The sequence below is a fragment of the Anomaloglossus baeobatrachus genome, chromosome 9 (genome assembly GCF_048569485.1).
Source record: "Anomaloglossus baeobatrachus isolate aAnoBae1 chromosome 9, aAnoBae1.hap1, whole genome shotgun sequence".
NCBI classification, from domain to species: Eukaryota; Metazoa; Chordata; class Amphibia; order Anura; family Aromobatidae; genus Anomaloglossus; species Anomaloglossus baeobatrachus.
In genome coordinates this window covers 39,432,695-39,460,072 of record NC_134361.1, presented here as the reverse complement: position 1 = coordinate 39,460,072, position 27,378 = coordinate 39,432,695, and the positions used below count along the sequence as shown (strand labels likewise).

Genomic DNA, 27,378 nt, shown 5'->3' with positions numbered 1-27,378 from the left:
CCAGGTGCCAGACGCTGGCCTGGCCTGGAAGGAGCTGGAACCCCGGTCGCAGGGAGTAGTGGCAAGGGGCACGGTACTGCCACGGAGGTCAGTTCGGCGGCCTTGTGCTACAACCGAGCAGAGGCCAGGGCACGACGGGGTACGCGGACCCTAGGCTGGGAAGTAGCTTTATGCAGCCCAGTAATTCACCCGACGATGACTGAATCTTCATGAAACGCTCTCCACCCGCTCCAAAAATCGGGGTGCTAGCGCAACGAGAGGGATAGCACTTCTCAAAAAACAGTCCAGAAAATCCCAAGCGTGAACCCTGAGAGCAAGCTCACTCTGCTAGCCACGCAGGTGAGCGGGACCCAAGTAGTTTTAGGCGAAAGGGATCCACCCAGTGTAAAACACAGTGCCAAGGGACAAGGCTTGAGACCAACCAGCAACGCCAAAAGGGCACGGACCCAGTGTGCTCGGACAAAAGCTGCAGGGCGTTCAAGACTTTGGTTTGCCTGGTGTCAGCATCAGCATCTCTGGACTGTGTGAGTACGTTGTGCCCCTTTGCTTCCAACGGGTCACCAACCTTCTATCACCGAGCCCCAGGACACCTTCCCCTGCCCACGGAGGGGTTAACATCACCAGCTACCATCCCATCGCTCCCGGGCGCTCCCTATCTCTCCTAAAGCGCATCAGCGGTGGTAACCTATTTTACCACGCCTCGTGGGTGGCGTCATGAACACTATCCAATCCACCCTTTCTCCTCCTTTTTATTTTCGAGAGGCCGCGCAACCCCGCCTTGGGTCCGGAGACCCCTCGAGCCACTGCAGATCCGGATCCGAGCAGCCCATCGGCTGTCGTGGTGGCGGTACAAATACTCATTAGTTATTTTGGTTTCTAGCTCAAGTTATTCTCATGTTAAACTGTTAGTTCTGAAGTCAGCCAGAAATGACTGACCACAGCTCCATACACCATGCAGTGGTTTCCATCCTGTAAAAAAAAAAAAAAACCTCACATGTTATGGGGTAAAACCAAGAGAAGAGCACTGAAGAGAAATTTTACCCAGGGCAGCAGTTAGCCTAAGGCTTGCCCTGGCTGTTCGTGTACCTGGAATGAAGACTAGAGGGGTCCGGCTAACTTACATATGTGACCCCATATCATAATCACAGCAAAACAAACAGTGCAAGTGAGATATTCTCATTGACCTCCCATCAAAGATATTAGTGTGCCGCCCCAGCAGCGGATTGAACCGTTCGGATCCTGGGGTAGCGATCGTTCGTGGCTCAAGGGTTGATGGTTGAACGCAGCTCATATGGGGATGGGACAGTAGCAGATTTCTTTACTGGTTGGCTTCCAGGTTGGGCTTGGAGGACAATTTTACAGTATGTGCCAAGGTAGTGCGTTCTAGAGTTGGGGATGACACATGGGTGAAAGTTGAGATTCTGTGACAAGCAGTCAAGTGATCAGAGGACATGAGGTTACTGGTAGAAGGAAATAAAATATTTTACACAGAGGCACAATATATCATAATGCAGATTTTAATTTTCCTTGTATAACAAACTTTTAAGTTAATAAATTGTTACCTAACAAAAATAAATAAATAAGTTTAAGAGTTTTCCAATCATCTGGGGGTCACATACATCTGGTAGGTCACTGGCAGTGTCAGCGTTCTGTTTGGTTCTGGTGCAATCTGAATATCGTCTGGGGCCAAAACTGATTTCAGATTGAAATTCTGTAATATGTTTGTCAGAAACAGAAATATCATCATCTGTGCCATACTTTCTCCAACGCAGTTTCTAGGGCCTGTGGAAATTAGAAGATCAGACATTTTAGTAACAAACCAATACAAAAATTAGATGACAACTGTCAAGACTTCGACATTAGAGGGAACCTGTGGTCATGAAAGCGGACCAGTCTGCAGGTATGTCAAGCAGGGGGAGCAGAGTAGTCGTATATAGTGGAGAATGATTGAATCACATCCTCTGCTCCTTGGATTCAGTCCGGTGGGTGGTCCCATCAGTGGTTGATAGCCATCTCCATATGCACACAGAACATGGTCACTGATAAACCACCCACTGAACCAAGAAGTGTGGCAATAGGCAGTGATGAGGGCCCAGAACAGAACATTGAGAATATTCCCTTTATGAAGACCATCAACTTAGAATTTTACATCATGGTTCTCCCTACCACATCCTTTGCTCAAAGCCTTCGTTGCCTCGCTTCCATTCCTCCCCAATTTCTCATTCTACCACCACCTTTCAAAAGGTCTCATTTAGTGGCAGAGACTTATTGGCTTCAAATCAGACTTTAGGAGTATCTTACACAGTAATGATAGCTTTAGGATAGATCGTCAAGTAGGTGGCCACACTTAGTTGAATGTTAGGCAAAGTAGCTGTTCCATTACCTACCCCCTTTCACTCCCAGACATCCAACCATGATAATTACATAGTTACCAGTGAGCTTTATAACTACTGGAAGAGCACACCGGTGCTAAAATGTGGAGATTATGTCAAGACTGGTCAACTTATGAGACAACTGTGGTCACCACTCTGGTTTCCAGTAAAAAGTGTCTACAATGCTGTTTTTCTAGATAGTTGCACTTCTTGTGAATGTGTAAGTCCATCTTATGGGGGTAAGATCTTATATTGTCTCAATTCTGGCTAAATGCAATGTATAATGCTTTGACAATCAATGATCCTACTAGAAGCCCCTACAATACCATTAGTGGACAACTATTACGATTATACAATTGACATTGACCTCTTTGATCGTCCAAAATAAGCAGTATTATGACCAATTACCTAATGAGAAAGGCACAAATGCGACATTCTTCCGGAAGCTGCCATTGCCATTCAGAAAGTTTGTGGGATCAAACTGTCTCGGATTCTTAAAATATTTGGGATCCCTTAAGGCTGAAGTCAGCATAGGAAAAATGACAGTGTCCTGCAAAGAGAAAACCCAGGGCATGAACCTCACCTTAAAAATTAAGACATTCCTAGCACTGTGATCTTATAGAATGATATATAGGGTTTCTTGTCATACTTTACTGAATTCATCACTATGGCTTTTGGTTTACTATGATCTTCATAAAACATTATCTCTTTGGATGTATATAACAAGCCCCTCTGTGAGACGCTTAGGAGTTGCAGGAACGTGCCACCCCACACACAGCATGTCAGTCGTCTCACTTCTTACCTTGGGAATGTTGTATCTTCGAAAAGTTGTGTTTTCAGCGGCTGCACGCGAAAGTCCCATTGGTGCGACATCCGCAAACCTCTGAATTTCGTGTATAACGGCATCTGTGTATGGCACCTGGACTCGATCTTCCATTGAAGGACAACGATTCTTGCCAATCACACGATCCAACTCAACATGAACCTTCCCTTTGAAGGCACATTACAGTTCATGTTTTTAAGAGGGTAACCAAAATATAGAATCTACATTCCTCAAACAATATTGTATAGACATGGCTATGTGGCACCAGAAAGTTGAACAGCTTGGTTGTCCACATCAACATGGCTCTAGTATGGTTCCATTAGGAATGAGCTTTTCCTGGATTTTTCAATACAGGATCCAGTGTTTTATTGTACTGAAGTCAACAGGTAGGAAACCGTTCCTATTTTAGGGAATCATTGCCCACTAGCACATTGGGAGACCAGATGTACATTGAGAAAACATTGAATTCAATAGTCCTATCCTAAAAAATTTTGAAAAACCTGCAGAGATTTTGTAACAGTTTTTTCTTCCATAAGTGGAGGAAACATTACATTTCAACTAAAATGATTCAATACAAAATGGCCTCCAAGGATTAGTACCACCTACTGGAAGTAGCAATCCTAAAAGTCAATAGACCCTTTAACGAGCCTTGACATGACTTTGCGATGAGGGGGGCACACCCTGAAACACTGTCTGGTTTGGCTTTTATCCAAAGCAGGAGATCTGATTTGGTTGTACGATTATCGACAGATCTAAGGGGTAATGTCTACTTGTAGAGCATGACATGCCAGTGTAAGGAGTCATAGGCCATGCAATGCTTTGTTACATGATGTGAGTGTATTAGATTAGCTCATGTTGTAAACGTACCGTAAGGGATAATATTTGGGGGCCATTTAATGTTTTACCTTTTTCTTAATTCAAATCCACTTGGGTCACATGATTTATTCTGTCTCCACATTCCTAGTTGTTCGAAGAGCCCCTTAAAATTATCAAAGTGCCTCCTTTGGTTGGAAAAAGCCATCAGTGTCTTCAGATTTCCAGAAGCTCCACCAAATTGAAGATGGGGATTTACACAAGGCCTATTCCAATCAATGGGTTGTCCTTGTGCAGAATAGGACAAGTCCTACATTGCGAGATATTCTTATTAACCCCCTCTCCACTCCAGTCAAAAATATTGAGCCCCAAGAAAACCCTCCCCTAATTTACACAAGTCTCAAATAGCTTTTATGAAAATGCATTTTGTAAAACTTAACGTTGAACATTCATGTGTGACAAGTAGGGACTGCACAGATTATCCAAAATCATAAAGCAACTGTGGAGTGGAGTTAAGTCTGCAGTAGGAGGCAGAAGTGTCCAGCAGTGACCGTGACCAAGGGTATGCTGGGAGTGTGTTTTGCCTCTGTAAAAAGGAAAGAAGTGTCTGTTTTTCTCTGCAAAGAAGGAGCAGTGTTCACAAAAGTGTAGTGCATGTATCCTGAGAAAAAAAAAAAAAGTCAAGCTATGCAGACTGCCGGGAGTGGAGAACCGCTTAGGACAACTCAAAAGCAAACTCCGTGCAGCAGAAGTATAGGAGAGAAGTGACCAGTTCAGGATTCACCCCTCCCCATCATCTCACTGCATGATAGGTACCATATTCTGCTCTACGTAAGGAGAGAAAACAGTCTGAACAGACTGTCATGTATGTTATTCTGGAAGCTCTGTGTGGAGATTATTAAAGTCTTCTATCTACTACTGCTTAAATCCTAAATATCCCCTAATAAAAGGTGTTCAAAAAACACTGAGGATTTCAAAAAGCTCCCATGAGCTGAATAGAAGGCATGAAGCTACCTCACAGGAGACAAAAACACCAAAAGCTAAATTTAAATCTTACAATTCTTTTCATTACAGTTACTGGGAACAAAAAAAAAAAAAAAAAAAAAAAAAAAAAGACAGGGTTATTCCAAAAAAGGCAAAAGACTAGGGGAAATAAATACCAGAGGGAAACCAAAAAGTTATAAAGTATCCAGATGACAGTGTAACAATAAATGAACAAACTACCAGAACCAGAAAAATTAGGCCTAAGACACACTGCATGAAAATTGGAGCGAGTGGAATGCAATAAAACATCGTATTCCAGTCGGACCAATATTAGCCTGTGTGTCAGCCCCCATGAGCTATTATTTTCTCAGCCTTAATCGGACCGAGAAAACAATCGCAGCATGCTGCAACTAATGTGATCTTTGTTTCTCTTGCATCCATTCAAGTCTATGGGGCAACAAAAAAAAAAAAAAAACGCACTGCACTCGCAGAACACCAGTGTACCGCGAGTGCAGGGCGAGAATGGCAATAGCCGGCTAAGGAGGCAAGAGCGTGATAAATTCCTCCCGCCCCTCCTCCTCAGAGGCGGCCCTCCCCTCAGTGCCGGCCCGCCCCTTGCAGCTGTGGTCCGATCGCATGATCTGATCTCAGTCGCAGTGACACTCTGCTCCCGCTGTGCTGCCAGCGTGATCCAAGTGTCATGCGAGGATCGCATTAGTCCCCCCGTTTGGCCCCGGTCTTAGATGTAGTGCATTTCCAATATTAGTTCCAATGGCAGATGTCTATATAATAAGGTGCAATAGTGCTCAAGTAGAAATACTGTAGCTGATACTGCAAGGATGAAGCAATAAAGAGGGATATAGGATACATAGAAAGAGGGTCCATGGAACTAAGCCTTCAGCCCGACGCGCATTTCGTCATGCGTTAGACTTCCTCTACTTGAGCACTATTGTAACCTTTAAAGAAAAAAAAAAAAACAAAAAAAAAAACCCACATGTACTTACTTTCCACATATGGATATTTGAGCAGGTACAGTAAACCATGCTTCAGAGTTGCGCTTGTGGTGTCTGTGCCAGCAAAATAGAAGTCTATGATCGTGCCAAATAAATTGTCAAAGTGAAATTCAGTTCTTGGATTGTTCTTCTCCTGCAAAGTCAGAGTATTTGTAATTTGTTATATCGATACTATGGGAAGTAGCTCTCTAAAAAAAAAGGCAGGAGGGGGGGTGGGGGGGGGGGAAGTCACCTTCTCCATCATTACTAGGAATGAGTCAATGAAGTCCCGAGGACTATTTGGGTTAATGGTCGCTTTGTGGTCTTCGAAGGACTCTGAAACAAAATCCCTCAGTTCCTCAAGATTTCTAAATATCTTCTGGTGGGGTCCAGAAATACGGCTGACTATTTTGGGAAAGAGGTTGAGAAACTAAAAAAAAAAAAAAAAAAAAAAAAAAAAAAAAAAAAAAAAAATAAAAATTTAGGGTTGATGTTATTGTTATGCATTCTTTACACAGTAGGGCAGGTTTACCAAGAGTCAAGTCAAATATTAACTTACCATTCCCCAGTGGGTAGACATCAGTTGGGTCGTTTCTTTGAGTAACCCTACAAAGGTCGTGAATTTGACATCTTCATAATCAAACCGGTCTCCAAACACAACTGAGCAGATAACATTGGCGACTGCCTTGGACAGCAGAGGTATTGGGTCAAAGGGGTCACCTAAAAGTATGTCAAATACCTATTAAAGAAGGTCACGTCTGGAATGGGTTTACCATATCCTATCCTGACTGGTTCTGTTACTCACTTCCTTAGTTTTACTGATCGGATACATGTCGCGGGCGGAGGAGGGGACGCCGCGCTCTCCCACTGCTCGGTGGCTCGAGCGATGGGCCGGATCCCGGGGACTCGAGCGGCGCTCCTCGCCCGTGAGTGAAAGGGGATTGGGTTTTGGGATAGTTTATTGTCCGTGACGCCACCCACGGTTGTGGTGAGTAAGTGGACACCACCGCTGCTCTGTCTGGGGAGCCCAGGAGGGATGATATGGAGCAGCCAGTTGTTGATTTGCCCCTCCGTGGGTAGGGGGTTTTGGTGCTCCCGGGGCCCAGTGATGGGGTTGGTATGGTGGACAGGCGGGTATGGGGCCTGTGGAGGTGCAGGGGCAGCGCTGTGCCGCACGGCACGGAGGTACTCACTCAGCCAGTAAACACGACACAGTTCTCGGTAAACAAACGGCTGGTTGGACGGGTCCCTCGGATGGTTACGGTGCTGCTGTTCCCTGCAGTTAGCGGTGACTGTCTCTTCCTGCACCTATGTAAAGTCTCTTGGTAGCGATGGGTTCTGACCGGGTACCCGCTCCCCGGCTTGGATATGGGCCGGAGGAGCCCCTCTCTTGCCCGCAGGCGCTGGCCCTGGGAAACTGGTGCCTTGGCGGTGGCGGTGTCTCCCCTTAACGGTCGGACTGTTGCCTTCAATCGGGACTTGGTTGTTAGGAGACAGAGGTCCCCTTCACTGACGGATTTGGCAAATTATGGCGACTCCTAGCCTTGCCGGGATCAGAAAGGCCCCTGCCCTGGTGCTGACTGTTCTTCGTATACTGCTCTGGTACCGCCGGGTCACCACCCATCCGCGGTCCTTCCAGCAACCTCCAAGCAGTCCCCCTGCAGACTGTCACCGCCGTCTGCTGACCTTGCTGTCACAGTCCGGGGCACACACCCGGACCAGCTTCAGGCTTGCTTAACTGCCACTTAGTTTTCCACTTTAACTCCTCTTACAAGCTCCTCTACCACTTCCTTCTCCTTCACTCCCCTAGCTTGAACTGCCTGGTTCTCCCACCTCCAGGGCTGTGAACTCCTCGGTGGGCGGAGCCAACCGCCTGGCCCACCCCCTGGTGTGGACATCAGCCCCTGGAGGAAGGCAACAAGGATTTTAGGTTAGCCTAGATGTACCTGCCGGGAATGTGGGGTGCATGTGATGTTGTGACCTGTGACCCCTGGCTTGCCCAGGGCATCACATACACACCAATCATACATTGATGGATAACTTCTCAATATATTAATTGACAGTCTTTAAATTAAATGCTTAGCTTCTCCTTGCTATAATGAGACATTGACATGTGACGCCTCTGGACTAGTCAGGTCGTCACAGGGTACTGCACGCTCTTTACTCTTCATGCAGGACTCAACCCCCCCATGGTTCTGGGTTCCCATCTTGAAGTACTGTCTGCACCGGCATCTATAAATCCTAGTCACACCTCACACCACACCCTGTCAGGCACACCAGTGGGCTGCTAAGCTGGAATAGGGCCAGCCACCTAGGGGTCAGGCAGGGACGTGGGAGGAGACAAGTCAGTTGAGTTGTAGCCCTCGACCAGTGAGGAGCTCGGGGACGCTTGGAGTTGGAGCTCCCAGGGGAGAAGCAGATTAGGTCGCAGACGGTTGTCTGGACCCGGAGGAGTCGGAGACCCGGTCGCGGGAGATTGGGACTGGGTGCCTGACTTAGTCTTGGAGGATAGCCAGCAGCTGCAGTTCAATAACCGGGCTGGGACCGAAGGCACGTCGGGGTACATGGATCCTAGGTCAGGGAGAAGCTTCAAGCAACCCAGCAATTAATCTGCGGTGGACAGGGCCTATATGGACTGTTCCCACAAAGCTCAGAGATCAGAGGCACTAGCGCAACAAGGGGAATAGAGCATTGCAAGCAAAGCAGCCCACTGAAATCCCAAGCGTGAGCTCCTGAGAGCAAGCTCCTCTGCTACTCATAGTAGGGAGCGGGGCCCAGAAAGCTCCAAGCTTACGGGCCACCTGGACACTTTAAAATACTGTGAACGGAGGCAGGCCACAGACCACCAGGTAGTGCTGCAGGGGACGGGACCCAGACACGCTCCGCAAGAGGGCAGCGGCACCCAGAGACTTTGATTACCACGTTGTCAGTGTGACACCCTGGCCTATCAGCCGTCACAGGGTATTGTGCAATCTGCCCTTCAGCACAGTATCCACCCTCCTTGGTTATGGGTCCTGGACTGGTCTTTTGGTGTTGCAAACAGCTGAGCCGATCAAAAACCCTAGAAACCCTTCCCTTCCCAGATGCACCATTGGGGGGGCCTGAAGGAAATAGGGCCGCCCACATGGGGGTTGGTGAGGGAAAAAGTGAGTAAAGTGGCAGTGGAGTGTTTGACAGTGGAGGAATGAGGAGTGAAGTGGAGAGGAGCAGGGCACCTGTGTACTAGGTGGCAGACGTTGGTCTGGGCCTGGTAGGAGCTGGAATCCAGGTCGCAGGGGATAGGGTCAAGGGGCACGGACTGCCGAGGAGGGTGGCCGGCGGCCTTCAGCCATCACCGGGCAGGGGCCAGGGCACGACGTGGTACGTGGACCCTAGGCCGGGAAGTAGCTTCACGCAGCCCGGCAAATTTACCCAACGGGTGTGAAGACTTCAAGTGTCATCCCCAACCCACTCCAAAATTGGGGTACTAGCGCACCGATGGGATAGGACTTTCCCAATACAGTCCAAAGAAATCCTACGCGTGAACCCTGAGAGCAAGCTCACTCAGTTAGCCACACGGGTGAGCGGGACCCGACAAGTTTTAAGCTTCTAGGTCCTATAGAGAAAGTACAGGTGCCAGGAGAGGGCTACGGACCAACTGCAACACCAAGGGCATGGACCCCAGCGTGCTCCCTCCCAGCTGCAGCGGTGCTCGGAACGTTTGTTTACAAGCTGTCGGTGTGGTTATTTCAGGACTGTGTGAATACACTGCAAATACCTCTCCTACATCCCAACGGCACCCCTACATCACCATCACCGGGCTCCCGGGGCAGAAACCCCCTAACCACGGAGGGGTTAAAAACACCTAGCTGCCATTCCACCGCCACCGGGTGTCCCCAACAGCAGCGGTGGTACCTCAACTTACCACGCACCGTGGGTGGAATCACCAACTTTCCTAATCCCCTTGTATATACCCGCCCCCCCCTCTCCTTTTACTTCGAGTGTCCGCGCAAGACCCCTCGAGCTACCATGGCTCCGGATCAGAGCGGCTCAGCTGCTGCTGCGGGGGTGGTACAGTCAGCGTCTGCTTTCCTTCTGAGCGAGTACCTGATTAACCCCTGCAACCAGCGAGCCTGCGCTCCCCCTGCACCCTGTACCACCATCCAGAGTCCCAGGGCCTTCCCCTACCCGTGGAGGGTAACGTCATCTGGCTGCCCCACTCCATCACCCCGGGCTCTCCCAACGGCAGCGGCGGTACTCCCTATTGTACCGCCCCGCGGGCTCGGCTGCGACCGCCGAGCCGCTGGGATCCGTGCTCGTACTGCGGGTGGTGGCTCGAGCCTCTCACGGACCCGGGGGTCACGTCGCTCTGCAAGGCAGTTGGCGCTACACGCGGGGATTTGGGTGTTTGGTTTGGGATGATAGTTCGTGATGCCACCCATGGGTTGTGGTGATTGTGTACACCACTGCTGTGGTGAAGGTATGGGGCACCCGGGAGCGGTGTAATGGCGCAGCTAGGTGTTGACCCCTCCGTGGTTAGGGGATGTTGGTCCTGGGGCCTGGTAGGCGAGGGCCGGGGTGCAGGGTGAAGTGTTGCGGTGTAGTGCCTGATGACACTGGTGTACTCACTGACACAAAACACTGGAGTCTCTGGTAAACCAAACGGAGTGATGAACGGGGCCCGCAGCCGGCTGCAGCTTCTCCCAGAATAGGTTGGTGATTTCCTCCTTTCTCCTGCACCTCTGTGTGTAAATGCTTGACTCCTGTGCCTAGACACCGGTAGTCCACTCCCCGACTGATATCTGCCGTAGGAGCCCGTTTGCCCGCAGACGCTAGCCCTTTGGGTCTCTATGCCTTGGCGGTGGCTTTACCCTGTATGGTTGGGCTGTTGTCTTCTAAAGGGACTTGTGTGGGATAGGTCCTTAAGTCCAGTCCGCAATTCGTGGATTCGACTCGGCCCTGTCGGTTCGGGGCTTTGTACTGGGTCTGAGTACCCTGCCTGGTGCTCTGGTATCCAGTTGGCTCTCCGTTTCGGTTCCGGCGGGCCACTACCCTGTCCCTTACGGTTCCACCGGTCATCTTCCCGGTCTCCTGCAGGCGGCCACCATCATCTGCTTCCTTGCCAATGGTGACTGGGCCTCGACCCAGTCACCTGGTAGTCTCTTGGCAGCCTGGGCACAGGACTGCCCATCAACTTGTCTGCTCTAACTCAGACCTTGAACTTCACTCCTCTAGAACCTGAGCTAGACTCGTGTTTTCCCGCCTCCAGGCCTGTGAACTCATCGGTGGGCGGAGCCAACCACCTGGCTCCACCCCCCGAAGTGGACATCAAACCTGGAGGGTGGTGACAAAGCTTTTAGTTTGACTGGTGTTACCTAATCGGGAGGAGGTGTGGTGTTTTGTGTGACTACCTGGGACGACCCGACTAGTCCGGGGCGTCACACTATTACCATAGACCATGTGTGGCGTCACAAACTAACTCAACTGTAAATAACCCACTTCACGTTTCGGCGTGACCCAGAGCCCCCGGGTCCGGAGACCCTCGAGCTACGAGTAGTGACACCCAGATCCGAGCGGGTCGACCGCTTCTGGGGCGGGACTCGTCCGAGACAAAGTCTTTGCCAGGGACTTTCTGACGTCTCCAGTTATTAGATTAGGACAGAAGAGTCATAGGTTTGTCCTAACTGAGCAATGAATAAGAAAATTGCTCTAGAAATAGCTGATAATTGGGACTTTGCCTGAGATTTTGCAGGACTGATAGCAGCTCTCGATCAGGAGCTAACAAGGAGGAGAATGTGAACATATTTTCAGAAATCAACGGATTGGAAAGGAGTGGCTGGGATCTTCGGAATTAACGCCTAAATCTGCAATGCGACTACTGTGCATACTTGGCCAGGCTCTTTTGGGTCGGTCTCCTTGGCAACTAGCTGTAAAACTATGCAAGATAAGATCTCAGAGGAGAAGAATATCAGCAGATAGTAAAAGAAAGTCTATGGCAAACCTGTTTATTTTCATGCAGTTTATTCCATTTTCATAACATGAGAAAACCCCTTTAAAAGGGAATCTGTCACCAGGGTTTTGCTCCCCCATCTGAGAGCGGCATAATGTAGAGACAGAGACCCTGATTCCAGTGATGTGTCACTTACTGAGCTGTGTGCTGTCATTTTGATAAAATCACTGTTTTCTCTGCTGCACATCTAGCAGTTATACAGAGCTCATGAATATGCTGGACTACCTGCAGCATGTCAAGTAGTCCTGTAATGATAAAATCACTGTTTAATCAGCAGGAGAGTATCAAAAGGACCCTAAGCAGCCCAGTAAGTGACACATCGCTGGAATCTACTGTATTGATTTATAGCATTAAATTACATTTGAATCAGACAATTCCATGACCAGCTGAGGGAGGATTCTCCGGTCATGATGTCTGTGTAACCAAACCCCCTTATCCTCTAAAATTAAACACACGGACTGCATGCGACTTGGTTCAAATGGCCACAGCAGCCTTTTTATTGCCTATTGTTTTACAGACTAGTACCTTAGGGACGCCGTCCAACGGGCGACCCAAAACAACCACATAACGGTAACAATAGACAATAACATTTACAATACCCCCCGGGGTAGGCCCAGTCCACTACTACTACTCCCCCTGTCCCCGGCCGCAACACACCGACCCAGAGACGAGGTGCCAATCACCCACGGATTGACCCCCACACTTTGGCAGAACCCCGTGCCTGCCACATCCCGGAAACCGAGAGCCACCATACCAAGACAATGACTCCCGGTCCAGCCACCAATCACTTCCAAACCTCTGGACCAGACCTACCCCCACCGCTACTGTGACAAAAGGTATCCCAACTACCCAAAAACATCTCCCACATGACAACACAAAGGGAGGGTGGGCGGGGATCGTTCGGCGTCCGGAAACAGAAGAGGAGGTAACTCCTTCCTCTCCCAGCTAACCCTTTCCCTGCTCCTCCTCTTCCTCCCCGGCTAAAACCATCCCCCAAAGCCATATTAGGCATATACCACTGTCCCTATTAACCCATCACTCCCTACCTCCCCCTTGGTCATGTCGCCCCTCCCCCCAAGTGGGTCCGTGGCTTTCTTGACCAGCTGAGGGAGGATTCTCCGGTCATGATGTCTGTGTAACCAAACCCCCTTATCCTCTAAAATTAAACACACGGACTGCATGCGACTTGGTTCAAATGGCCACAGCAGCCTTTTTATTGCCTATTGTTTTACAGACTAGTACCTTAGGGACGCCGTCCAACGGGCGACCCAAAACAACCACATAACGGTAACAATAGACAATAACATTTACAATACCCCCCGGGGTAGGCCCAGTCCACTACTACTACTCCCCCTGTCCCCGGCCGCAACACACCGACCCAGAGACGAGGTGCCAATCACCCACGGATTGACCCCCACACTTTGGCAGAACCCCGTGCCTGCCACATCCCGGAAACCGAGAGCCACCATACCAAGACAATGACTCCCGGTCCAGCCACCAATCACTTCCAAACCTCTGGACCAGACCTACCCCCACCGCCACAGGACAGACCACGTGACACCTTACGTGGCCTGGACCCGCCACACACCAAAAGCACGCTCCACACCATCCTGCAGACCCAACGCCCATAAATCCAGACCGACCTCGTTGAGGTGCACACCATCACCCCTCCGAAATCGCCAATCAGCCGGCTCCAAATCCCTGTGCCGTACCACAATCCCACCATTCCTGGACACAAACCTAGCCACTACCCTATTCACCTGGGCCCTGGCCTTATTAACCTTCTCCACCGACCGAGCCCCTCTCCATGCCAACCTGGTCACTATGTCAGACCATACGACCAGCAAACCAGGATACCGCTTCCACAACTGCAGTAAATCAATCTTTATGTCTCGGATCAAATCCCGCGACGCCCTGGCACCAAGATCATTACCCCCCACATGCAATACCAGCACATCCGGGGGCCGCTCAACTTTACAATGGAAACGAAATTCCGGGACCACCCTGCCCCACTCCATGCCCCGAACTCCGATCCATCGAACAGTCGCCTGCGCACGATCCAAACCCAGCTGTCGACCATTCGGGCGGACCTCCGCCCGACGGGCACCCCAAAATACGAAGGAGTGCCCCAAGATCCAGATCAGGCACTTCCCTATAACAAATAAAACAAAACGAAAATATCAAAACCAATAACAGCACAACCACCAACACATCAAAAAACACCCCTTTCCTCAAACCTTCCGCACGTAACCAAAGTCCCATGATGCTACAACAACTGCGGTCTCACATACCGCCGAAAACAAGAAGATTCCCATCTACCAATACGCTTTACCACCTCATCTCCAAGCCCCCAACGGGCTGCCTCCGTTGCTGCACCAATTCGGAATGAATGCGACCCGAATTCCTCCGGGCGCTCCCCCGCGTTACGTAGACTTAGCCGCAGCACCGCCACAAACTGAAACCTCGACAAAAACGACCCATTCAAATGCCGCAACAACGGGCCAGGTAAGCCTCCCCTCACGGCCATAAATCTCTCGACTACACGCACAGGGCACAATTCCTCTCCTGGAACCGCATATAACACCACCAATCTACCACGGCCCAGCTGATCCATTTTTGACCGGCGAATCCGGCACTCCACCTGACTACTGCTCACTTGCACGTCCTCAAACATCAAACCACCACCCGTCACCCTGGACGGGCTCACCAGCTCGCCTATCCGGAACGCCCCATAAAAAGCGAGACCGAAAGCCGTTGTAAATAGAACCGTCTCGTACACAGACTCACAAATGCCGCTCAGGCCACCCACCATCCGTCTCAACAAACCAAACGATACAGGGCGCCTCTTGTCCCTCTCCCGTACGCCACGGCGAAAGCCCCGCAAAGCCTGACGAACCCGAAAATCCTGTGAAACATCACGCTCCCCTCTCATTTTTAACCAAAATGCCACTGCCGACACCCGATGTGCCACAGCCGATGCCGATCGCCCGGCTGAAAAATCCGTACTCACCAATGACAACAAAGCCACCAAGTAATCCACGCTTTCCCCACCAAACATCAGACGCAACAACTCCTCCCATTCAGCCCACACCTTAGCATACCGGCACCAAGTCACCTCGGTCACCGAGTTCCGAATCAAGTCTGAGATCACCGCCTCACCAGATGCCACAAATCCTCGGGGCACTCCACTCCAACTTCGTCCGCCCACGGCAACAGCGCCCGAAACCTGCTGAACTGAAAACGAGACAAAGCATCAGCCACCTCGTTGTCAACACCCGGAACGTGCCTTGCCACTACCTGCACATTCAACTGCAGACATCTCAACACTAAATGCCGCAAATACACCACCACCGGCTCCGACTTAGCAGACAAGTTGTTAATCGCGTGCACCACCGCCTGGTTATCACAATGAAAACACACTTTCCTTCCGGCAAAGTGCGACCCCCATAGCTCCACTGCCACTACAATGGGGAATAGCTCTAACAGAGCCAAATTCCTAACCAAGCCGCTCTCCCGCCACGCCTGTGGCCACTGCCCGACACACCAATGACCTCTGAAGACAGCCCCAAACCCGGCCGACCCCGCCGCATCCGTAAACAGCTGCAACGCCCCGTTAGACGCCACCCTCTCCATCACCAGCGTCCGGCCGTTGAAATGCTGCAAAAATTGATCCCATACTTCCAAATCGTCCCTGATCGCCTTTGTGATCCGCACAAAATGCGCCGGCAACCGTACCCCGGCCGTCGCCGTCGCCAAACGCCTCGCAAACACTCTCCCCATTGGCACAATTCTGCAAGCAAAATTCAATTTTCCAAGCAAAGACTGCACCGCCTTAAGCCGCACCTTCTTCGCCGCTTTTACCCCTGACACTGCGGACCTCAAAAAATCCACGGACCTTCTCCGCCGGCAACCTGCATTCCATAGCAATGGTGTCAATTTCAATTCCCAGAAAACACATCACCGGCGCCGGGCCTTCCGTCTTATCCGGCGCCAAAGGAATCCCGAAACTGGCCGCAACTTTATGCAACGCAAATAGCAAACCCGCACAAACCATCGAACCCGCCGGCCCGACACACAGGAAATCATCCAAGTAATGAATGATGGACGTAAGCCCGGACACGTCCCGAACCACCCACTCAACAAACGAACTAAATGCCTCAAAGTACGAACACGAAATGGAACAGCCCATTGGCAAACAACGATCAACATAATAACTGCCATCCCACCAGCAACCCAACAAATGCTGACTATCTGGATGAACCGGTAACAACCGAAACGCTGCTTCCACATCCGCCTTTGCCATCAATGCCGCCCGCCCCGCCGCCCTAACCAGGTCCAACGCCTTATCGAACGACACATAATATACCGCCGACAACTCCGGCGCAATGCCATCATTCACCGATAACCCTTCCGGGTAAGACAAATGATGAATCAGCCGAAATTTATTCCGCTCCTTCTTTGGTACCACCCCCAACGGTGACACCACCAAATTCCCGCACGGCGGGGCGACATAAGGGCCGCCCATCCTGCCCAAAGCCACCTCCCTTTCCAGCTTCTCATCCACCACTTCCGGGTGATCCCGAGCGGAACGCAAATTACGATACGGCGGAACCGATGCATTAACAACCGACGGAATATGAAAACCATCCGAAAAACCAGAACTTAACAACGCCGCCGCCTCCTTGTCCGGATACCTATTTAAAACGGAACCATCACTTCTACCTTCACCGGCGTCGTCCCTCTTACCAGCCCCATCACCAGCCTTTCCTTTTCCTTTTTTAAAACATTTGGACAAGCTATGTCCCCCCCCCACATCCGGAGCATTCATGCTTAAAACGGCACGCCGCTCCAAACCTGCACTGCCCTTCATTGTACTGCCAACACAAACCTTTCTTGAAACTTGCCGGGGACCCGGCCCCCCCCGAACCCCCGGCGCCCCCCCGAAAGGGCTGAGCCGGTGCCGACATCAATCGCATCCATAAGGAAATATCCTTATGGTCCCAACGCATATCTGGCCGCAATGCCTTCCGCTGCCTAAATTGCTCGTCGTAGCGCAGCCACGCCAGTCCGCCATAAACTCGATAAGCCTCCCCTATCGCATCCATGTAGCCGAACAAAGCCGAACAATGCTCCGGCTCCTTCTCCCCGACCCACGCTCGCCAAAATCGCAAATGCCTGTAGCCAGTTGGCAAAAGTCCGAGGAATAAGCCTATAACGGCGCTTTTCCTCCTCGTCCTTCTCCTTTTTGGAATCACTCGGCTTAACCCTATCCAAATTAAATTTCTCCAGGGGAAGCAGAGAAAATATCTCCACATATTCCCCTTTCCAAATTTTTTCCCGCACCTCCTTCTTTAAATGGGCCCCCAGCGGGCCCTCAAAACAAACATAAACTTCGCTTTTAGCCCTATCATCTAAGCGCACCACCTCATCCTCCTTCTCCTTTTCCTTCTCCTTTTCCTTCTCCTTTTCCTTCTCCTTTCCCCCCCCCGTCTCACTCCCCCCTTCGCCCCCCCCTCTACTCGCACCCGCTCCGTCACCCCCCGTCGCCGCCGAGGCCCCTAAACCGGCTGCACCCACCCACGCCGCCACCGGCGCCTGGGCCCCCTCCCCCCCCCGCTCCCGAAGCCGCCGCCAGCCCCTGCAACAGCCCCAACAATTGACTCCACACTGCGAAACCAGCGGGCGCTGCCGTAGCCGCAGCCGCCCCCCCCCCGAAGCCCCCCGCCAGCGCAGCCCCTGCCGCCTCCGCGGCCGTCTCACCCGACCGCCGCTCGGCGTCTCCCGAGACCGCCGCCTCGCTGTCCTCCGTCTGTCGTCCATCCGACTCCTCCGAACCGAAAGCCTCTTCCCCCTCCTCGCCGCTGGCCTCATCTTCCATCCGACATCCGGGGGGCGCCGCCGCAGCACCCCCCCCACCACGGCCGCCAGACAGGGCCGCCGCGTGGGCAGAGTCATCCCCGCTCATCTCTTGCCCCGGGGTGACAACCCAGGAGACCGTCCTGTCCCCCGCGCCGGCACCCCGGGCCTCGACCTCTTGCGCCCGCCCCCCTGCCGACTGCAAGGGGCCTCTGGGCGCGGACGACCAGACGCCCGGCTCCGGATCTCAGCCGTCGTCGCCTCTGGCCCTCCTGGGCTATTGCAGGCCTCCATCCGCCGAGTCCTCCCGCTCCCACGGGAGACTGCCACATCCGGGGGCTGCACAGCGGTACTGAGTGACCCGGCGGTTGCCGCAGGGCTCCCGCCGTCACTCCTTCTCTCAGCCGCACCGGGGTCAGGCACCGCAGACCCCCCCCCGGCGCCGGACCTACCGCCACGTGCAGCCCCGCGGTCCCCCCGCCGACTGCAGGGGGATCTGCTGGCCTCTCTCCTGCGCCGAGCGCGCTCCCGGCCTGGAGCCGCTGCAGTCTCAGTAACTCCAGCCCGGAGGCCGGGACCGGAAGCAGGGCCCCCGTGCTGGCCACTCCCACCTCCCGACCGCCGCGGCTGGAACGAAGATTCCTCCCGCCGGCCCTCTGCAGCAGCCAGACGCTGCTGCTGCGCTGCACTCTGCGGAGGGTCCCTGGAGGGGCTCTTACATCTCCTCCTCGCCCCCCCCGCGCCCGGGGAATACCTGCGGGGGGGGCCGCGACTGGCGCCCGCCGCTGCTGGGGGGACGAGGGGCAAGCGCCGACGGGTTAACCCCGGCAGCCCTGATGTGGGTCTGCACTGCCAGGGGCCCGTGCGCTGCGACCGCTGCCTGAATCAGACGCTGGAGCTCCTGAAGATCTGCCATGGAGGTGCACGTGCAGATCGTTCGGCGTCCGGAAACAGAAGAGGAGGTAACTCCTTCCTCTCCCAGCTAACCCTTTCCCTGCTCCTCCTCTTCCTCCCCGGCTAAAACCATCCCCCAAAGCCATATTAGGCATATACCACTGTCCCTATTAACCCATCACTCCCTACCTCCCCCTTGGTCATGTCGCCCTCCCCCCAAGTGGGTCCGTGGCTTTCTGATTCCTAGATAGTTTTAAGTGTCAACCACCCCCCCCCCCCCCAATCAACATGTCTCCACTCACGTCCTTTCTTTCGAATCTCTTCTATCAGGTGACGCGCTTCCTCTTTTATACGCGTTTTCTATGCTTCTATTCCCCAGTCCAGTATGTCTCAGGACAGAAAGAGAAAATGCACGTAACTCTCTCCAGCGCAGACCATTGCTCATTATCACTCCTGACATTAGGAGACAAAAAAAAAAAAAATATGATTGATTTGATTTGATTGGATTGATTTATTCATTTATATAGCTCTATTAATTCCATAGCACTTTACATACATTGGCAATACCATAACCTCTCAATATCAATTACTACAACCATTTTAGCATATTCTTTTACATAAAAAAAAACAAAAAAAAAAACCCTCCTTGAATGCCCCCAATTTTCCTGCTAGTTTCCTGTTCTTGGATATACATTTTTAAATACATTTAATATAATAATAATAATAATAATAATAATAATAATAATAATAATTTTTTATACTTTTCATTTTTTAAATTCATAATCCAATTTTATTTTACATTTAATAATTTTTAAAATATAATACAATAAAATTATTAAATGTAAAATAATTTAATATACAAATAATTATTATGAATTTAATAATTTAAAATTACACATTATTTGGATAGTAAATAATTATGAATTTTGTGTTAACACCTCCAAAGTGATGAAATAGTCACTTTTTGGAGCATCTGAGACTTGGATCAGCTGGTGCTATTATGGGTATGTGCGCACGTTGCTTTTTACCTGCTTTTTACCTGCTTTTTTGCTGCTTTTTCTTCTGCGCTGTTTAATGCCAAAATGGATGTGTTCTTCTATTCAAGCAAAGTCTATGGGAATTTGGGTTTCTTGTTCACACTATGTTGTTCAAAATGCTGCCTTTTTGTGGCAGAACTTTGGTCAAAAACTCAGCTTTTCAAAGAAGCAACATGTCAATTGTTTTTGCCATTTGGGTTTTGCACTGCAAAGCTGAGTTTTTGACCAAAGTTCTGCCACAAAAAGGCAGCATTTTGAACAACATAGTGTGAACAAGAAACCCAAATTCCCATAGACTTTGCTTGAATAGAAGAACACATCCATTTTGGCATTAAACAGCGCAGAAGAAAAAGCAGCAAAAAAGCAGGTAAAAAGCAACGTGCGCACATACCCTAATAACAGTATCCGGGATGGCAGTGGCGAAAGTGCACACCCTACAAAAAAAAAAAAACAAAAAAAAAAACCTCAGATGGTCTGCAAGATTCGATATACTGCTTTCCAAATTAGAAATGGGGCTCTGCAACAGAGAACAAAACAAAAAATAAAATAAAAAAAAAAAATCATATATAAATTTCTCTTTTTTTTTTTTAATGTCATTTTTTTATTTGCTCTGCAATGCAAAGCCTCTTCCAGTTTTGAGATCAGTATGCGGCAATTTTACTTTAGTCTTGTGGGGTGTGCACTCTCCACCACAAATTTTTTTTTTTTTTTTACATAATTCTAATATGTTTTAGAAATACTAATATTTTTTAAACACATTTTTAAAATTATAAGATTTAAAAATAAATACAAATTATATTATATATTTAAATCTTAAAATAAGAATACATATTTATCTAAATTATATATTTAATAAAAATATACATATTAAAATTATGTAAAATATTATATTATTATTATTATTTAGCCAAATGCAGGAAACCAGCAGCACAGTTGGTAGTTCAAGTAGTTTTAAAAAGATATTAAATGTAATTTTTTGAGGAAGTGAAATTGGATGTTTTTATGAAAATCGCAACTTATTTTTTGGGCAAAGTTTTAATCCTTAATTAAACTGCAATATTCTGTAATGTTTATCTGATCGTCTCCATGTAGGATCTGTTACTCACCATAGCCTTTGAAGAGCAGCTGTCCCAGTCCGGTGGGGCCTCTGGCGCTGAATACATCCCCCTTGTCCAGCAGAGCCTCCTTCACACAATCATAGCCGATCAGAACCACCACAGGCGTGTTGGACATGTAGAGGGTGAACACCGAACCATAAGTCCTACTCAGCTATATAAGAAAAAAAAAAAAAGTTTAAAGAGAAAAATTTAAAAAAAAAAAAAAAAAAAAAAAAGTACCCATCTACTCAAAGTATGGGGCAAAAAAAAAAAAAAAAAAAAAAAAAAAAAAAAATGGTACAGGGATCAGGCATTTTTTGACCAGCTTTGTATTTTTGGGGGGGGGTGGGGGGGGGGAAATGCTACCATTTTTTTTTATTTTGGATTATATATATATATATATATATATATATATATATATATATATATATATATATACACATACACACACTATATATTGAACTCAGACTCACCTTCATCAGAGAGGTAGGCATTTCCTTATTGTTCACATGCATCATGGTGCCCAGTAAGGGCAGGGGCCGGGGTCCAGGGGGCATATTTCGATTAATTTTCCACCACCATCTTAAGATATACATGAGAAAGACGACAAGGAGAAGATTCCCAAAGATACCCAGATCCATTGTGATCTGTAACCTGAACCCAGGAATCACAGAAGAGAAACATATAGAGTATTACAGATAATGTATATAGGAGCGCATTATGAAGGGGGGGGGGGGGGGGCTTGTTTTAAAGGTCATGACATAGTACCCGGTCTGTATATTTATATCTATATAAATGTACATGGAACACAATGCTGATAATAAGCCCAATACTGGGAAAATAATCACTAAAGAGCTGTAGCGAAAAACCAGTACAGTCAATTAAGATAATAGGCAGAACCTGTGTATTATGGCAGCACGTGTTTCGCCGCTAAGCCTGTGGCTTCATCAGAGGGTAAAAAAAATAAAGTAAATAGAAAGAGAGGCCTCTATATAGGCCACACATAAGGGCTAATCAGGTAATTAGTCACATGTAGAGACCAGCTGTGTAAGGCTGCTTTCACACATCACTTTTTTGGCATCAGGCACAATCCAGCAAAAAAACTGATGCAACGGATCCGTCGAAAAAACAAATCCATCGTATCAGTTTTTTTCCCATCCATTTCTTCCGTTTTTCAATGGATCTATTGTGATACTGAGGATGCTCAGTTTAAAAAATGCAATCTGTCGCTGAATTGCGTTTTTTACCGTATTACGACAGATACGGCGCCAATAGGCTGCCATTATACAACACGCAGGATGGTGCCGGATCCATCGGCGTCCTTTTTTTTTTTTTCCAACAAAAAACTTTACTTTTTCGCATTTTTTTTTTCAGGCACAAACCGGATTGTGCCTAATGCGACGGATACGTTGAAGATTGTGACAAAACAGATGTGACGGATCAGGCAAAAAAAAAAGGATCTGTCTCATTTTTCCCCTTCCGGTAAGAGTTTTTTTTTTTTTTCTTTCCACAAGTGAATTTACATATGTTCTGGGCATGCTCAGAAACAAAAAACGGATCCGTCACCTGATTCCATGTTGTTTTACGGATGGCGACAGATCCAGCGCCCATAGGCTACCATTGTAATAAAAAATAGACAGCGTTGGATCTGTCACAATCCGTTTTTTTTGGCGGACACAAAAAACGTTGCTTGCTGCGTTTCTTCCGGCAGCCGCACAGACATATTTCGCCGGATCGGTCGCATGCCGGATCAAAACGCAAGGCCATGCGGCACAATCCGGCTCAAAAACAACACTATGAGGGAAAAACTAATCCGGCGCCGGATTGCGGATGATGGAAAAAAGTGATGTGTAAGAGAGGCCGTACATGATGCGTCCTGTCCGGCGGCTGCACAGACAACTTTTGCCGGATCCGTCGCATGCCGGATCAAAACGCAAGGCCATACGGCACAATCCGGCTCAAAAACAACACTATGAGGGAAAAACTAATCGGCGCCGGATTGCGGATGATGGAAAAAAGTGATGTGTAAAGAGAGGCCGTACATGGTACATCCTGTCCGGCGGCTGCACAGACAACTTTTGCCGGATCCGTCGCACGCCGGATGAAACGCAACACCATGCAGCACAATCCGGTGCTAGTACAAGACTATGGGGAAAAAACGGATCCGGCGATGGATCCGTTTTATCCATTTTGACAAAAAACTGATGTGTGAAAGCAGCCTATATCAGCCCCATGGAGGCATGGACACAGCATTTGTGCAAAGTTTGTTGAAAGTGTGCACAAGTTGGTAAAGTTATGTGAAAAAATAAATAATATATATTTCTTTATTCTTTTACAATGGTAGATTTATTTGACATGATTTTTCATATATATATATATATATATATATATATATATATGTATATATATATATATATATATATATATATGTATATGTATATATATATATATGTATATGAAAATATATATATATATATATATATATATATATGTATATGTATATATATATATATATATATGTATATGTATATATATATATATATATATATATATATATATATATATATATATATATATATATATATATATATATATATATATATATATATATATATACATATAATATATAATGCTGAATGCGTGTATGTATGTATGTATGTATGTATGTCCGGGATTGGTATCTGCACCGTCGCAGCTACAGCCACAAAATTTTGCACACTCGTACGTCTGGACCCCGAGAGCGTCATAGGCTATGTTGTGAGGCTAAATTTTACCCCCGCGCGTTCCAATTTACCAATCAATTTTGTCCCTATCTACATAATGGGGAAAAAGTCAAACGAAAAGTGTATCCACACCGTCTCATTTACAATCACAAAATTTTGCACAGAAACCTCATGTGAGGGAACGCCGTAAACTATGTTTTGACGGGAAAAATTAACCCAGCGCTTTACAGTTACTCTCCAAACAACATGCCTTAATTAAAGTAAATGGAGCCTGGAACTACAAGTTATTAGTAGTGTCGCGGGCGGAGGGGACGCGCTCACCACGCTCGGGTCCGGAGCTTCTGCTGCTGGTGCTCGGTGGCTCGAGCGGTGGACCGGACCCGGGGACTCGAACAGCGCTCCTTGCCCGTGAGTGAAAAGGGGTGGTTTTGGTTATGGAGATTGTTCGTGACGCCACTCACGGGACGGGGTGATGATGGCACCACCGCTGCTGGTAACGGGGATCCCGGGAAAGATGGTGGGGCGCAGTTGGGATGTTGTCCCCTCCGTGGGTAGGGGGTTGGTGATCCGGGGACCCGGCGGTGTAACGGGGAGGCTGGATGGCTGGATGCAGGGACTGCGCGGCGCGGTGCCGGGACGGCACCGGTGTACTCACTCAGACAATCACTGACAAAGTCCTGGTAAACCCAAACGGCCGGATGGACGGGTCCCGCAGCCGGCTGCAGTGTTGTTGTTGTGCTCTCCCCGGACGGCTGATGGTGGCTGTCTTTCCCTGTGCCTTTGTAAATGTTCTTGACTCCTGTGGTTGCCCACCGGTAGTCCGCTCCCCGGCGTATAGGTGCCGTAGGAGCCCGCTTTGCCTGCAGGCGCTGGCCCTTGGATCTTTAGCCTGTGGCGGTGGCTGTATATCCTCTCTGGGTGGACGGTTGCATTCAATCGGGACTTGGTTGTTAGGGAACCCCAGGGGTTCCTGTCACATTCGGATTTGACTATTGACGGCAGCTCCAAGCCTGGTCGGGGTCTGATGGCCCTGCCTGTGTGCTTAGCTTCACTCCATTCCCCGGTCCGGTACCGGCGGGCCGACGCCCGACCCCGGTCCTTATGGCTCTGCGGAGTTCCACCAACTCCTGCAGACGGCCACCACCGGCTGCCAACCTTGCTGTCAGTGTCTGGGCTCCAATCCAGACACTTCAAGTGTTCACTCCTCTCACTTTCACCTCCAAAACTCATCTGACACCTTTTCTTGCCTCCAGGCCTGTGAACTCCTCGGTGGGTGGAGCCAACCGCCTGACTCCGCCCCACCTGGTGTGGACATCAGACCCTGCAGGGAGGCAACAAGGGTTTTTGGTTTGGCTGGTGTAACTGCCTAGGGTGGGGGTGTGTATGTTGGTATGTATAAGACTACCTGGCTAGTCCAGGGCGTCACAGTAGGAGCTGTGAGTGGTTGCTATAGGAACAAAAGACATTCATAGTATAAGAAGCTTATATGTGAGGTAATAAGACGTTGGTGTGGAGATGGATAGAGACAGATAGAGAGACAGACAGAGAGAGAGACAGACAGAGACAGACAGGGAAAGAGACAGACAGGGAAAGAGACAGAGAGACAGAGACAAACGGTGAAAGAGACAGACAGAGATAGATCTGGAAAGAGACTGACCTGGAAAGAGACTGACCTGGAAAGAGACTGATGGGGAAAGAAACAGAGAGATAGAGACAGACAAAAAAAGAGAGAGACAGAGACAGTCAGACAGGGAAACAGACAGACAGGTAAAGAGACAGACGGAGCACATTACTTGGCCAATTTAGTTAAATCTGTGTGGAATATCTGTGGTGTTGAAATATATGTTGTGAAATGCTTCTATTAGCTTAGTTTTTGCCTTTTAATAATTACATTTATATCTATTTGTTCTGTGTTTTTTGTGTGCAGAATACATTTTTGTTAATACATTCTATGTTGTTAACAACAGTTATTAACCCGGACGAAGCCGGGTAGTACAGCTAGTGTGTATATATATATATATATATATATATATATATATACACAGTGCCTACAAGTAGTATTCAACCCCCTGCAGATTTAGCAGGTTTGATAAGATGCAAATAAGTTAGAGCCTGCAAACTTCAAACAAGAGCAGGATTTATTAACAGAAGCATAAATCTTACAAACCAACAAGTTATGTTGCTCAGTTAAATTTTAATAAATTTTCAACATAAAAGTGTGGGTCAATTATTATTCAACCCCTAGGTTTAATATTTTGTGGAATAACCCTTGTTTGCAATTACAGCTAATAATCGTCTTTTATAAGAGGTGATCAGGCCGGCACAGGTCTCTGGAGTTATCTTGGCCCACTCCTCCATGCAGATCTTCTCCAAGTTATCTAGGTTCTTTGGGTGTCTCATGTGGACTTTAATCTTGAGCTCCTTCCACAAGTTTTCAATTGGGTTAAGGTCAGGAGACTGACTAGGCCACTGCAACACCTTGATTTTTTCCCTCTTGAACCAGGCCTTGGTTTTCTTGGCTGTGTGCTTTGGGTCGTTGTCTTGTTGGAAGATGAAATGACGACCCATCTTAAGATCCTTGATGGAGGAGCGGAGGTTCTTGGCCAAAATCTCCAGGTAGGCCGTGCTATCCATCTTCCCATGGATGCGGACCAGATGGCCAGGCCCCTTGGCTGAGAAACAGCCCCACAGCATGATGCTGCCACCACCATTCTTGACTGTAGGGATGGTATTCTTGGGGTTGTATGCAGTGCCATCCAGTCTCCAAACGTCACGTGTGTGGTTGGCACCAAAGATCTCGATCTTGGTCTCATCAGACCAGAGAACCTTGAACCAATCTGTCTCAGACTCCTCCAAGTGATCATGAGCAAACTGTAGACGAGCCTTGACATGACGCTTTGAAAGTAAAGGTACCTTACGGGCTCGTCTGGAACGGAGACCATTGCGGTGGAGTACGTTACTTATGGTATTGACTGAAACCAATGTCCCCACTGCCATGAAATCTTCCCGGAGCTCCTTCCTTGTTGTCCTTGGGTTAGCCTTGACTCTTTGGACAAGCCTGGCCTCGGCACGGGTGGAAACTTTCAAAGGCTGTCCAGGCCGTGGAAGGCTAACAGTAGTTCCATAAGCCTTCCACTTCCGGATGATGCTCCCAACAGTGGAGACAGGTAGGCCCAACTCCTTGGAAAGGGTTTTGTACCCCTTGCCAGCCTTGTGACCCTCCACGATCTTGTCTCTAATGGCCTTGGAATGCTCCTTTGTCTTTCCCATGTTGACCATGTATGAGTGCTGTTCACAAGTTTGGGGAGGGTCCTAATTAGTCAGAAAAGGCTGGAAAAAGAGATAATTAATCCAAACATGTGAAGCTCATTGTTTTTTGTGCCTGAAATAGTTCTTAATACTTTAGGGGAACCAAACAGAATTCTGGTGGTTTGAGGGGTTGAATAATAAATGACCCTCTGAATAAACGTTTCACAATTTAAAAAAAAAAAAATAAAAAAAGAAATAACATTCTTTTTTGCTGCAGTGCATTTCACACTTCCAGGCTGATCTACAGTCCAAATGTCACAATGCCAAGTTAATTCCGAATGTGGAAACCTGCTAAATCTGCAGGGGGTTGAATACTACTTGTAGGCACTGTATATATATATGTATATATATATATATATATATATATATATATATTGATATGATTTATTTTTTGTAGCTTGTCCCTACATGTCTAGTCTTTCATGCATGGATATGTCTGTATCCATATATCTACCTATGTCTGTGTCATATCTCTCAGCTTTTACAGAT

General features: G+C 48.5%; 1 pseudogene; it reads right to left on the bottom strand.

Moving 5' to 3' along the window:
- Positions 1 to 1,600: 1,600 nt before the first annotated feature.
- On the bottom strand, positions 1,601 to 22,033 carry LOC142250408 (cytochrome P450 2A5-like; annotated as a pseudogene).
- Positions 22,034 to 27,378: the final 5,345 nt, after the last annotated feature.